The sequence below is a fragment of the Peromyscus maniculatus genome, chromosome 15, assembly GCF_049852395.1.
Source record: "Peromyscus maniculatus bairdii isolate BWxNUB_F1_BW_parent chromosome 15, HU_Pman_BW_mat_3.1, whole genome shotgun sequence".
Lineage (NCBI taxonomy): Eukaryota > Metazoa > Chordata > Mammalia > Rodentia > Cricetidae > Peromyscus > Peromyscus maniculatus.
Genome location: NC_134866.1, coordinates 47,118,726 through 47,132,824, shown reverse-complemented (window position 1 = coordinate 47,132,824; position 14,099 = coordinate 47,118,726). Strand labels below are relative to the sequence as shown.

Here is a 14,099-nt window from a genome sequence, read left to right as displayed (position 1 = left end):
GAGACTCTACTACTGAGCTACAATCCCAGTCTTAGTATTCATTTTTAACTCAGTCTCTCCTAAGAACATGAACATATGGAATCACATTAATAATCTCCGTGAAAAGGAAAAAACAAATAGCACCCCCTTTTTTCTTTCTGTATCTGAGGATGAAAAATGAAATGGTAATTTTTTTTCCTTTGAAAATTTCTCGCCTATGGATAATTATTTTAGGTAATTTTGAATAATCTTTTTGGAACCGTTGACAGTATAGAATGAGGGGTAATCATGGCTCAAGGATTTTTACCACTGGTCAAAGGATCAATCATTAGAAGAAAATGAATTAGGCTGTCAGTGTCCTATATCCATCCTCTCCTTTCTCTTTTACACAAAGCAATCCCTGGCTTGTTCTCGTACCACCACACCTATATGGAATTTTTATTTAGCAATAAGCCACATCTAAGGTGAATCTGGAATTGACTCTGATTCCTAGTAGTGATAGCTGGTGAGTATTGAGAACAAACACTGCTCCAGACTTTGTGTTACATGCTTGCACATATTGTCTTGATGTTTCTCAAGGGTAGTTCAGAAATGGCTAGCTTTATAAGCATGGTTGGAGAACTGGGCAATGAAAATGCAGGTTCCTAGGCTCTGTTCTCTAGACTCTTGGTATTGGCATCCTGTAATGGGAACCAAGGATCTTCCATTTTAACATTTGTAATTACCTTTTGGTAATTACCATTTGTAATTACCTTTTGGTAATTCTTATGCACATGAAGTTTAAAGACTCCTCTTGTTTTTTAGTGCACCTGGGATTCAAATGTAATGTTTTTATTCTTTCCAGTTTTCTGATTTCTGTGCTCACATTTCAATGACACACAAAGAAATGGAAACAAAGTCTCATGAATTGTTAGGTAGGGAGCAGACCATATATCCTTAATACTGATAACTGCAAATGTGTTTCTATTGCTAAGTTACCTTTTAGGAGATGAAAAACAGTACCTGATTTTATTATAGGAGTGAGAAATAGGTGAGAAATCCCCTCTTGCTGGATGGTACTACACACTCTGGAGAGGAAGACTCACAAGTCCCAGGGACAGGGCAGGACTGTATAGAGCTCCCTGTGTTGGCCTCACAAGGAGAGGCCAACACTTGACATTCTCCCTGGTCTGCAGCTGTGAATACAGGACAGGTTTGCTTCTAAGAAAAAGTTTCTGATATTGTGGTGTGATTCTTAGGCCCAGAGAGCCCTGTCTGCCTTTTGTGTGTCTTCTTGTAATGCCTATTCCTATTACAATGAAATGCCACTTGGACGTTAGTGGGAACATTTCAATGTATTTTCACAGGCTGGCTTAATCTGCTGCTCTGGTAATGGACATAAATTAATTCCTTTGATGAGAGGAGCAGAGAAGCCCCCTCATGGGCTCCATCAGTGGAGGGAGTTAGGAACATAGGGAGGTTATGTGCCGGGGGGGGGGGGGGGGGGAGGGGGGAGGGAGCCGGGATAAATTGATTAGGAGAGGGTCTAAGACAAATTTTACTTTGTTCCTAGCCATGGGATTTCTGTATTAGTTAGCTTTGTATCCCTGATACAAGTTATTTAGGAAATAAAGAGACACTTATTTTCACTTATATTTTTAATATTTAGGTTCAAGATCATGCAATCCAGAGTGACCAAACACAATCCACTTTGGCTGCACCCAAGAGCCTTTCACTGAATGTCAGTCATTCTTAGATGCCATTGCACCTCCTAATACTGCAACCTTGGGGACTAAGATGTTCTGTCTGGACCCTGGGGAAAGCTCATCTAACACACAGCGGTTGTTCTTCAGTATATCCATTTCCTAGAAACCTTGAGCCTCTCACACAGTCCTCTTTCTCAGTGGATGTCCAGTGTAGGTAGCCTGTGTCCTCAGACTGTAACAATACTTCCCATGGTAATGCCTCGGGGTCACAAGTGGGTGTTGAGGGAGAAACATCATGTCCTATGGCAGCTGAATCAACAGAGGGGAAGTGGGAGCTAATAGCCTGCTTCTGAGTCGGAGACACCCCTGACCTTCCAGTGTGTTCAGGGAGCAGGATAATGAGAATGAATGAGATTTGGCTTAGCTTATTCTACGCTTTGCCAGGCCCCACACAAAGCTTTAAATATGTGATTATTTCCAGCAGACATAATGAGCTTCATGGCATTTCTTTATCAACTTGAGAAAGACCAGGGGTGATTTTCTAACTCTAACAAAGAATTTGTCTGCAGGTCTATTGATTTCACTATAATTCTGGCATTTCTTCATATTCTTTTTGAAGTTTTTTTTTTTTTTCCTAAACTGAAAATGGCCCTCGGTTTTCTCAATGTTTATTTTCTCTTAGCACTAAATTATGTGGGAAGTAGTACTGATTCCTTAATTTACATAGTATGAGGTAACCATCTTCCATAAAGTGGAAGTGAACAAGAAAGGGTTCACAGTGAAGAGGAAGTGAACAGGAAAGGGCTCACAGTGAAGAGGAAGTGAACAGGAAATGGCTCACAGTGAAGAGGAAGTAAACAGGAAATGGTTCACAGTGAAGAGGAAATGAACAGGAAAGGGCTCACAGTAAAGAAGTGAACAGGAAAGGGCTCACAGTGAAGAGGAAGTGAACAGGAAATGGCTAACAGTGAAGAGGAAGTAAACAGGAAATGGTTCACAGTGAAGAGGAAATGAACAGGAAAGGGCTCACAGTGAAGAAGTGAACAGGAAAGGGCTCATAGTAAAGAGGAAGTGAACAGGAAAGGGCTTACAATGAAGGGGTTCATTGTTTAACTTGCTGGTAGGGTGAGTAGATGGGTCTGTATTTCCAGAAGCCCATCTCAGGATCTAGAAGCAGGTAGATGTGGCTGGTGGGTATTTGTATGGAAGTAGAGGGAGGTAGTGGTGAAGGCCTACTATGAGTGAATAAATGAATGGATGGATGAATGAATGAATGAAGTCTCTACTCCTTCAGGAGGGAGGCTGCACCTTTACCAAGTTGACTGACCTGTTCTTTTGCTTCTCAAAGAGTTTATTAAAACCTCAGTTAATAGTCTCATGCTTTGAGAAAACTCTCACCAGAGGGAGGAAAGGAATAATTAGCTTCAGTGTTTCTCATATTTAAGCTGGGAATTCAGCATGCATTGAGACATGGCTCATGTGTTTTGGGTAATCAGCACAGTTTGGGATCGACACCTCCCCCACCCCTTTCAGATCATTTTTGGTTAGGATACCAGGAATGAAGATTAATGGCTCCATTACTATCTTCTCTTCATGCAAGGCTTTTTAATGTGCCTGACCTGTACCAACTCTCCTCTGTCATGTCTGCTTCAATTACCCCTTCTTTGTCGAGTCCCAGGAAAGTGTGCCTATGTGATGCACCAAATGCAGGGTTGGTTTCAAAGTGTCATGTGATGACCGGATAGACAAGCAACAACAAGTGACTTACCATCCCACTGTCCTTTGATCTCAGAGGCATCAAGACAAACATCTTATCTATAAATTTACCCCAGGTGCAGTGTGTGAAAATGGTAGATCCATACCGATGCATCTGTATGCTTAATAATGAAAACAATAAAATAATAATTCTTTTTTTAAAGTGATATTAGGTATTGTGCCCAAACTGTCAGTGAAATACCAGAGCTGGAATTTGAACCTGGACAGTCTGGCTCCATCTGTGTTGAAACCTTGCTGGAAGCACAACATGGTTTGAGCAATATATGTTAGTAACGCACCTCCAGCGTTGTCTCTTACTAAATCGCCAGGCTTTGCATATCTCACTTCATAACACTTCAGAGAAATGGGCAAAGAACATGAAGGGCCACAGCAAAGTGGATTTCTCTCCTTCTCCCAAGGTCTTCTTATGCAGAGGAAGAATTCTGATTTAACACGAATTCATGTTTAAGTGTAAAAAGATAACAGTTTTCGTTAAGCTTAAGTGTGATCTATCATGTAATATATTTTGAAATTCTTTTCACATACATTATTAGTGTAATTCCATATGTTCATATTCTTAGAAAAGACTGAGTTAAAAATAATTTTGTTAAGCTGAAGTATAATGAATTTTAGAAAATTTTCACAGAGATTATTAATGTGATTCCATACGTTCATGTTCTTAGGAAAGACTAAGTTAAAAATGGATACTAAGACTGGGATCGTAGCTCAGTAGTAGAGTGTTGGCCTGGCATGGAGTCCTGGATTCAATCATCTTCTCTACAGAATAAATAAAAACAGAAAACACACAACAATAAAAACAAAACCCCCTTTCAAAGTCCCTTCATATGGTAAGTGTAAATTTGATTTGAAATCTCTGTGCCTAGAAGGGTTTTGTTATATAAATCAAGAACATAAATCTATCTCCAGAGTGACCACAGACTTGAGTCTTTAGTATTCATACTTTTAATTTGAATTATAACACTTTTTGTTATGGCAAGTCAAGTCTTGTTGACTTTTTTTTTTCAAGTAAAGTTCTCATATGGTGCTGGCTGTCAGATGTACCCTACCAAGGAACAGGTTCTAATGTCTAGGTTTCTTGGTAATGAGTTTAGCATTGTGAAAATGATACAGCTGTTTGTTCCTGTCACATAGAATAGTTAATGTCTTGCCAATTTTAATTGGTTTGATGGACTAATGTGGTGGACCTGAGTATATCAGTCACTTGTGAGTAAATTCTTTGGCTCTATAAACTGTAATGCCAGACAAATTAGCTCATAGGCCCATAAATCATTCTTGGCCCAAGTTTGGGGACATTTTCAGTCAACCATAGCTGCTCTGATATTTGAAATTTGCTGATGCATTTGGGTCAGAAAAGAATTTATATCCCTGAACTACTCTTCAGTTATTGTGATTGTCTTCATCCCTGTCCCTAGAGTTGAGGTCAATGAAATATGGGCACGAACTGTATTCAGCTGTTTAGGTGACCCTTGCTTTCCACAGCTTCTCAATACCTAATGCAATAGCTGTTAGATTAACTGTTGATGATGACAGGGGATATTCTCTCAAGCTAGAGCCTCCTAAAACATGGCCCAATAATTGGAGAGTGATGTCTGCCGTTACTGACTCTGACATGCTGGCCTAACAATTTTAAGGCAAGAGAAAATGATAGTATTGATATATGTACTTTATTTTCTTCCTCCTTGATTTGTTTTTAATAGGGATCATGAAAAATGTGATTATACAATTGGCTCAAATTGAATCATACTTCATACCAAGTCATCTTTTTCATTGTTCATTGTTGAGTCCCCTAACTCCGTCATAGCACCAGTTGCTATAAAAATTTAAATCCCCAGAAAAATGTCCTGATGCAGGAGCTATCTCAAGGTATCATGATTATTACAGTTTTTGGAGGGAAGGAAGTTTTTGGAGGTGTTATTTTTGAAAGCTCGTGGCATTAGTGTATTTGGCATAAACAATAATTAGTAATCAATGAACCACTTGGAATTAAGCCAGCCACAACTTGTAGTATCCCTGAGGGTCAGGCAGCCAGGGGTTGCTTCTGTGTTGACAGAATAGAATGAACAACAGCTGTAAAAGCTCCACTCCTGGACTTGCTGTATGTTGGCCACTGCCTTGGCTGGTGAGACAATGTTCTACAGAACGGAAGGTGGTGAGCTCTTTCCAGTTGAAAATTTCTGGGTGAAAATAAACATGCGGTGGCTCCCATGTCTCAGTTTTCCGCCAGGTATGTCCAGTCTGTTGCCTGTGGGGCTGCATGCACGCCAGGCTAGCTATGAGTGTGGCCCAGCCCAAGGCTGTCAATGTCCAGAACGCATTTTAAGATTCTTAGAGTTTATTTTGGAAGTCAGTTGTGTAGTTTTTGAGTATGGATTTTGAGTAACGTTCTGTTGCAGTGTCAAAAGGTTGAACCCACCTGCTGATGAGGCTTTGCCTTGTCTCTTAAAATGGGAGTTTGAAATGAGAATTCAAGAGGGATTTAGGAAGGTTTTATTACCAGTTTAAAAATCAGGGAGTTTGAACTGAAGGTTCAACAGTATTAAGAGTATGTTTTTTCCATTTCAAACTAATTAGTTTATGTTCTCTTTGAGCAAAAGGGACACCAGTTTTAACACCCTTACTTAGAAATTTCCATTCTTGTGTGGTCACCATAGGCGGCAGCCCTGTCAAAAAGTCTAATTAAATTAAAAAAAATTATTTAAACAGAGAAAAACATTCTTTTCTGGCTAGTCACAAATTGCACAAGTCAAAAAACAAATTCTGGGAAGAAATTGCCCGTGGATGTTTTTTCTTTCTGTTCTCTGTGTTCTGCTCCTTTTCCCCCTGGTGCCACATCTCAAGTTGAATTCAGTCAATTATCTATAACAAGCCCAAAGTATGCAAATGTCTCCTCCATTAGTGTCCTTTATACTTGGTTACCAAATGAAGCAATTTTTTTCCCTCCCTTTGAGAGGCTATTCAATCAAAACACAAATGCAACATTTTATAACTTCTCTTGCCACTTTGAAAACATAACTTGATTTAGTTATTTGAAAAGGTTTTTTTTTGCAATAATTTTTGTTGTTGTTAATATTACATTTGCTATAAATTTTGTTGAAGATGTCCAATCCGCTGAGTATTTGCATTTGTTACCGTAGAAAGGATGTTAAGTATCTGAAGGGTGTATCTTGTTTTCCTTTTTTTTTTTTAGTTTGAATTTAAATTCTTCACCTTTTGCTCACCCGTGTAGTGATTTCAAATATTTTTGTAGGTTCTTTAATAAATAAAAAATGTAGAAGTATGTTATAGTAAATACCAAGTGTAATTAGCTGTTGGGATTTAGTGGTAAATAAGGTAGGTCTCAGAGAGGCAAACAGTAAAGCTCTGTCTCCAGGAGCGTTGCGAAGTCCCCTGATTCTGATTCTCGATATTCTCGGCTCCAGCCCTCTCTCCATGGAACATTTTTGTGGCCCAAGAGCCAGAGGAGCGGAGCAGCAGTTTCTCTTCCCGGCTCACCCAGTGCACAGTTATTTCCTTCCTGCTACAGAAGCATGCCGTCCGGCCTCTCCCCTCCCGGCCGGCCCGGTTGCCCTGCGTTCTCAGGAGTAGATGAACAGGCTGTCCTGTCAGAGAGGTAGCTGTGAAGCTGTTCTTGGAAAATTACCTATTTTCCCCTACCCCTAATGCATGTTATTTCAGGGACACAAACCTCCCCGGACTCATGCTTCATAACAAATGACCTACGAAAAGCACGGGACAGAGCAAAATAAACCAGAAGCCGGTTTAGTTGCTCAAGCAACTTGGTGGGTTATCATTTCCTCTCAGCGTTATTCCTGCTAACAATAAAAGGGAAGCTGAAGGTTACCTCAGGGTTTGTCTGCGGGCTCGCCCTTTGGTGTCTGGGGGTGGCTCTGGTCCTTTAACGCCGGTACTTGCTGGGATTGCCACACCAGGAGATCTTGCTCTGGCTTCAGATCGTCTGTGCCAGATCACCTGTCCTCCTTCCCTGAGACAAAGAAGCTGTGGTTTTTTTTTCCCCCCTCTGGCCTTTCCAGGCAAAGTGACTGTAGATAAGCAGAGTGCTGTGTGGAATATCTCCTCTGCTGCGCTCCAGCACAGCCCTTCAGCTGTCCAGAGCCAGTTAGACTTGTTATGAGGAGCTAACTGATTGGCTGGATCCGGGATCAGTTTCATAGATTATAGCCCGGCGGTTGGGAAGCACCAGCTCTATAGTTGCTGTAGTCCCGAGGCTTGCCAGTTCCTGTCTTAATGCACATGTTGTTGTCATTGAGTCCTAGCACGGCCTTGGATGTTTCTGTCCCAAATAGCTGACATTGCATCTTCAAGACTGTGTGAGTAATCCAGATTTTTTTTTTTCAAAGCTCAGGAAATTAATTACATGCCCTGGGAGGGAGTGATTGTAAGGAGAAAATACTGAACTAGCAAATGATTCATTTTCAAGGTGCTTTGCTGTATGTATCAAGTTCAATGCGATGAATCTCAAAGCTCCTGGGACCTGGCAGGGTTATTCCTGCTTTTTTCCCCACTGTGAATCACAGCCAAGCTGCATTTGAAGGCAGCTTTTGGAGGCATTTGTTAACCTGGCTTGTTTTATGGGGGGTCTATAAAGTGATAAAGTCTAACACCAGCAGGTTGAAACAGAATGCAGTGATCTCAAAGCATAGTTTAGAGACCCGAGTCTGGCAAATTGCAGGGTTTCCTAGCCGTCCTGTCCAAACCTGAGTGAGTAGCAACGAATATCCCTCCGGGGACACAGGTCCATACAGTCAGAGAGCCGGGAAGGAGAAACCGTGGCTGGAGTATTCCTTCTCTGTAATCTCAAGTTAATTTAGGATGCACACCACGAATAACTAACAGAATTACAGGCGCAAAAATGCTCTTTGGGGAATTTGTTTATTTGACAGAGGGCTGGATGGGAAACCGGGAGCTTCTTTTCAAACGCTGCGTGAGAAGCAGATTAAATACACACACATACACACAGAAATCTAAGGGTGGAAAGTCTGCGCCTTGGAGTCTGTGGTTGGAGAAGATCAAGTTAGCCCAGGAAGCCTTTGATAGGTTTGTGTGATTACGGGGGGAACTTCTGTTGTTAACAAGGTTCAGGGCGAAGCCGGAGCAGACTGACGGGGGGGAGAACCTCACTCTCCATTCTCTCTGTTTCAGCCCTGAAATCACACCGAGTGTTAACTGGTAAAAGCAAGCAGTTTGTTTTACTTTTAAATCACTGTTGATCTCTCCTGGCCTTTAACACATAAAAATGCTAATAATAGGGCTTTGCTTATGGAGTTAGTGCCTATAAAAAATTTCATCCTCTCAAATTATATATATATATATATATATACATATATATATATATATATATATATACATACATATGTATATGTGTGCATATATGTGTGTATGTACATATATATATATATATATATATATATATATAAATTTTTTTCTGAATATAGCTTAAAATGAGACTATTTCTTGTAGTTTTGGGTGGTTTTCCAGGTTGCTTTTCATCCAAATTTTTCTCGTTAGACTTGTTGATTCAAATCCATGTATTTGTGCTATGTATGTCTCAAGCACCAATAATGTGAAGAGTTTTTAACACGCTGAGTTTCTGTGGCAAATATGAATTCCTAATAGCTATCATAATTACTTGCCAAGTCCTGTACAAATAGCATTTATAGACTTAAAGCAGTTTAATTTGGGTTGTACATATTTAAACAGCACACATGATTAGCTTGTAAGAGAGACATATTCATTATGGTTTTACAAAATTTTAATTTTAGATTAAGTTTATTGTTAAAAGTATTTTTTCTTTCTGAACTACCACCCCTTTTAGATCATACCAGGGGATGAAATTCTTTAAAAGATGTGTTGTCAGCATAGAATTCTTATCTATCAACCAGATGTACATAAGATAATAAAAATGGAAATAAAATGTAGTCCATGTAAGTGCATTTACTTTGTGAACAAATGCTATAATGAGTTCCTTCATTGTGGCGAAACAGAGTTTGTTCATTATAATAGCCAAGGATGCTAGGAATGGTGGTTGACTCACTTCCGGTTTTTCATTCCTAATCAACTCTGTCAGTGGGAAAAGGTAAGAGGTGCTTCCGTGACAGTGAGACGCCCCTTCCCCAGGTGTTTGTGGCCACCTAAGAGTGGGAAGTGGTGGGTGGAAGCTGCCTTAGGAGGGACTAGCTTTTGACACCCTGCTCAGCTCCCCTTCTTATCTAGGGCCACAGCATAGTTTTCATTGCAGCTTTTTAAAAATATTTCTTTTATTTTGGAATTATAATTGCATCATTTTCCTCTCCCCTTTCCTTGCTCCAAAGCCTCCCAAATGCTTCTCATTTCTCTCTTTCAAATTCATGGCTTCTTAAAAAATTAATTGTTGTTACATGCATAGATGTATCTACATATGTATTCCTAAGTGTAACTTGTTCAGTCTGTGTGATGTTACTTGTATGATTGTTTTCAGGGTTGAGCATTTGGCTATTGGATACTCAATTGGCATGCTCTTCCCTGGGTACTTGCAACAGACAGAGATCATTACAGAAAACCTTGGTAGCTTTTACATCCTTTCTTTTCTCGCCTTCTTTCTTTACACTACCTTTCTTGGGCTCTTTCTGGGAATAATCAAATAACTTACGATTATTTATCAAACACTAATTGGTGTGTACAACTTACAGAGTGTTTGGAGCCAGGAATCGGAGATCCTGGTAGGTCTTTGTGGGGACATTGGCATCTTGGGTTGACTGTCACTTCTAGGACCTTCATGCTTTCCGTTTTTCTGGGCATGCCTGGGTCCCAGCCCTTTTTGTAAAGGGCAAGTGATTAACCAAAGGAATTCAGAGTTGCCAGGGGCCCAGGGGACAGTGGGCTGTGGGAAAAAGAAAATATCTCTCCAAAAGCAGCAACTGATCTTTCTTCTCTCTGCCCTTCTCTATTTTCTAAAGTCATTTTTTTTTTTTTTGGCTGACTGTGGAACTTCTGTTGCAGAGAAGTTTCTGTAAAACTATGCATGTCTGCCACAGACAGATGGATTTGACAAAAGATGTATCCAAGAAGGAATGTATTACATCATGAACTTGCTAAGTGGCATTTGGAAACTATTAACACTACCTACTAGTTCAATGACATAAATCCAAATTGGAAAAAAAATTTCTTGATTGAACTACATTTTCCAGTGTTATTTAAAATTTTGTTTTTGGAAAATCTTGCTCTTCCCTATGACATTTTTCCTGTGATATATGGGGGGTGGGGCGGATAATCTGATTGCTTACCTTTGCCTGAGGATGTAATGATTTCTAGTGAATGTTTCCAAGACTGGCTATCCCACCTTGAGCAGGCATTAAAGAAAGCAGTGCACAGCTCCACCTCACAAAGTAATGCATGCTACCCAATGTTAAATACTTCAGACCTATATCATCTCACCCCTGTCCCCACTGGCCACACACTGGTGTAAGAGGAGCTCTCTCTTAACTTGTAGGCAATCAATTAGTTCATCTTTATGACAGTTTCCAGTTACATTGATGACCAGCCCAAAGTGTGCTCCCGTAATTTCAAGAAGCAGGGTCTCCCAGTGAATCAGTCTTGGTATCCGTGGGATCACACGCAGGTCATGAAATATTTCTAAGACTCAGTCTCTGCCTGTAAAATCAAAGTAGGATACACGTTCTGGAGTTTGAATGGATTGTTGCATTTCCACGGGGCAATGACAAAGTGCTTGTTGAGAGAGCATTGTAAACACGGACTTTGTAATGCACCGTACATGTGGTTGTTACTGTAGCACTTCACTGTACCAGGCTTAATGTACTTTCCTCCTGAAAGCAGACTCCCAGGAATGAGGAATACTGTAAAAGCAAGTCTTCCTTTGGTATTGAAGTTATAAAGGGCTTCCATTCTTATCTGTCCACAGCTTGAGTGTTAAAATCACAAGTGGCTTTGCTGTGATAAGTAAATGTGGACACGAATGTGCAAACACACTCAGTTAACTTGGTGCCATATAAATGTCACCCATTGCAATGATTATCAATCAGTATGTGAATAGAAGCTATTTACAATTTATCACCTTTACAATGGGAACTCTCAAATACATTTCTTATTGATTAGTTAACTTTCTACACTACATCTGTTTCTCTCGAACAGGACAGATATCTTTAGTTGGAAAGCCTGTGTGACGATTTTTCTTCCACTTAGGTAAAACACCATGGCAACGCTTAGGTAAGCATTCCCTTGCAGCCTGAATGTAGAACTGTTAATGACGTAGTTTGAGAGGACATCATTTCCTCATAGGAAAAACTGAGTTTAAAAACTCAGAATGACAAATGTTCTTGGATTTCTTTCTTTCTTTTTATTCCTGTTTCCAATCTTTGTTAAATTTCTCCAACAGAATGCTCATGCAGGTTTTAAGGAAATGTTTATCCCTGGATCTTTTTATTGTAACTTTCTGATTGAGGAAGCTCAGTCAGCAGGTTTGAATCTCCACTTTCCAGCTGGTTCTACTTTGGAAGGCTGCCATTCTATTTGGTAGAGCTGTGTCCTATGTATTTTAGTGGTGTGAGGAAACTTTCTAGAAACAAAGAGACTTTATTAATAGTACTTTGAAAAATGGACCTGAGATCACATTGTCTTGCTTTCTTGTGCCTTTGGTGTTGAGATGAGGTTTTCTTCATTAATTAAAAAGTTTAATGAAAAGTGGCAACTTTTCAGTAATAGTTTAGTGATGATCAGCAGTTATATGCCAGGAACATAAAAATGAATAAAACATGGCTTCCTCAAGCAGCTTCATTCAGTAGTTTATTTTGAGTTTATATAACTTTCAGGTAACTCTACAAAAAATGGTTCCTTTTGGGTTTATTGTTCTTTGCTTAAAGTGTTTAGTGTGACCAAAATGTTGTGTAGAGATAGTTTATGAAACTATGTTTTTTAAAGAGCTGGATTTTTTTTGTTTGTTTTTTCTTTTTGGTTTTTCAAGACAGTTTTTCTGTGTAGCCCCTTATGTCCTGGAACTCACTCTGTAGACCAGGCTGGCCTCGAACTCACAGAGATCCTCCTTCCTCTCTGCCTCCTGAGTGCTGGGATTAAAGGTGTGTGCCACCACCACCCAGCCTAAAAGCCGGAATCTTGTGTAGTCCTATAACTATGTTTTCTGGACAAAGGAATGGTGGCCCTAACATGTTACTGGGTTTGTTTAATTTTCACACATAGTAGAATTTATCCAATAGTTTTCTCCTTACCCATGGTTTTAGCTTTTATGATTTCAATTACTGATGGTCTAATATGGTCTGAAAAAGTTAAATGAAAATTCCACAAATAAGCAGTTCATAAATTTTAAATTGTACACATACCGCATAGCATGATGTTATGCTCTGCCCTGCCCCAGGGTGTAATTATCTTAAGTCCAGTTACCCATGCCACATGTGTGCCCTACCTAGCAGTCAGTAGTCCACCTGATTCTAGGACATCTGTGCAGATATGGCAATGCTTCTGTTCAAGTAAGATCTATTTGACCCGGTGATGGTCCGTTGTTGTTGGAAATGTGTTGTTGAAAGTCCTGATATGCCGAAGAGAAGCCGTAAAGCGCTTCCTTGCAGTGAAAAGGTAAAAGTTGATGATGTAATGGAATAAGCAAATGGCACGCTGAGGCTGCTACGGCCAACACCAAGGACCAATGAACAAATCACCTGTCTGTGAAATTACGAAGAAAAGAAATGAACGTGCGCTGTGTTTACTGTCACATCCCAGACTGCAACGGTCACGGTCACCGTGCACAGCACATGTTTATTAAAGACTAAAAAGGTGTTATACTTTTGCATGTATGTACAGGGGAAAGAGCAGTGTACAATAAGGCTTGGTGTCTGTTTAGTTCCAGGCATCCAGGTGTCCTGGGGGTACAGTGTACCTCTTATGGATTGGGGGAGGCAGGGACTAGTTTTTGTAACTGAGACTAGAACCCTGATCTCTTGCCTTGTTTTAGGATCTCACATATTAGACGATAGCCTTACTACATAAAACTGCATTTGCATATTTTACAGCTATGATAATCATCTGTGAGCATGATATTTATAGAAAATAAGGAATAAAATGTAAGATATTTAATAATGATCTAAAAATTGACAGGCAAGGAATAAAATTTCATCATTCCAGAAAAATCCCATTTTTATTATTTAAATTTGATTTGTGAGTGTATGTGCTTATGTGTGTGTGTATGTGACCATGTGTGTATGCATGTGTGCACTTGTATGGGCTTATGTGAGTGGTATGTGCATGTGTATGTGTGTGCACACATGCATGTGTTTGTTTTTGTGTTTGTGTGTGTGTGCACATATGTGCATTAATATCTGTGTGGGCATGTGCGGGTGCATGTCTATGTGTGTAAGTGTGTACATGTGTGTATGTATGTGTGTCTGTGTGTGCATGCAAGTGTGTGTGAGTACATGTGTATGTGCATGCACATATGTGTGCATGTGTGTATTTGTGCATGTGAATGTACCTGCATCTATCTATGTGTGTGTACATGTTTGTGTGAGCATTAATGTGTGTGTGCTTGTACACATGTGGGTGTGAATTCACATGTATATGTGTATGTTTATATGTGTGCATGTTCAAGAGTGCATGTGTGTGCATGCCTGTGTATGGATGTGAATCAGTGTGTGCATG

At 39.9% G+C, this 14,099-nt stretch overlaps 1 protein-coding gene across 6 annotated transcripts in view; it reads left to right on the top strand.

The window, feature by feature from the left end:
- Pde4d (phosphodiesterase 4D) overlaps nucleotides 1–14,099 on the top strand; it is a 1,451,136-nt gene that overhangs the window by 34,587 nt on the left and 1,402,450 nt on the right. For 3 of the 6 annotated variants that reach the window (XM_076552298.1, XM_076552295.1, XM_076552297.1), the window contains exon 1: nucleotides 7,618–7,768. The exons of 2 other annotated variants lie outside the window; for them this stretch is intronic. The gene's annotated coding sequence lies outside the window, so the exon portion shown is untranslated. Of the gene's footprint in view, nucleotides 1–7,613; nucleotides 7,769–14,099 lie in introns of those variants that run through there. One more of the 6 variants, XM_076552305.1, reaches the window with a different exon arrangement.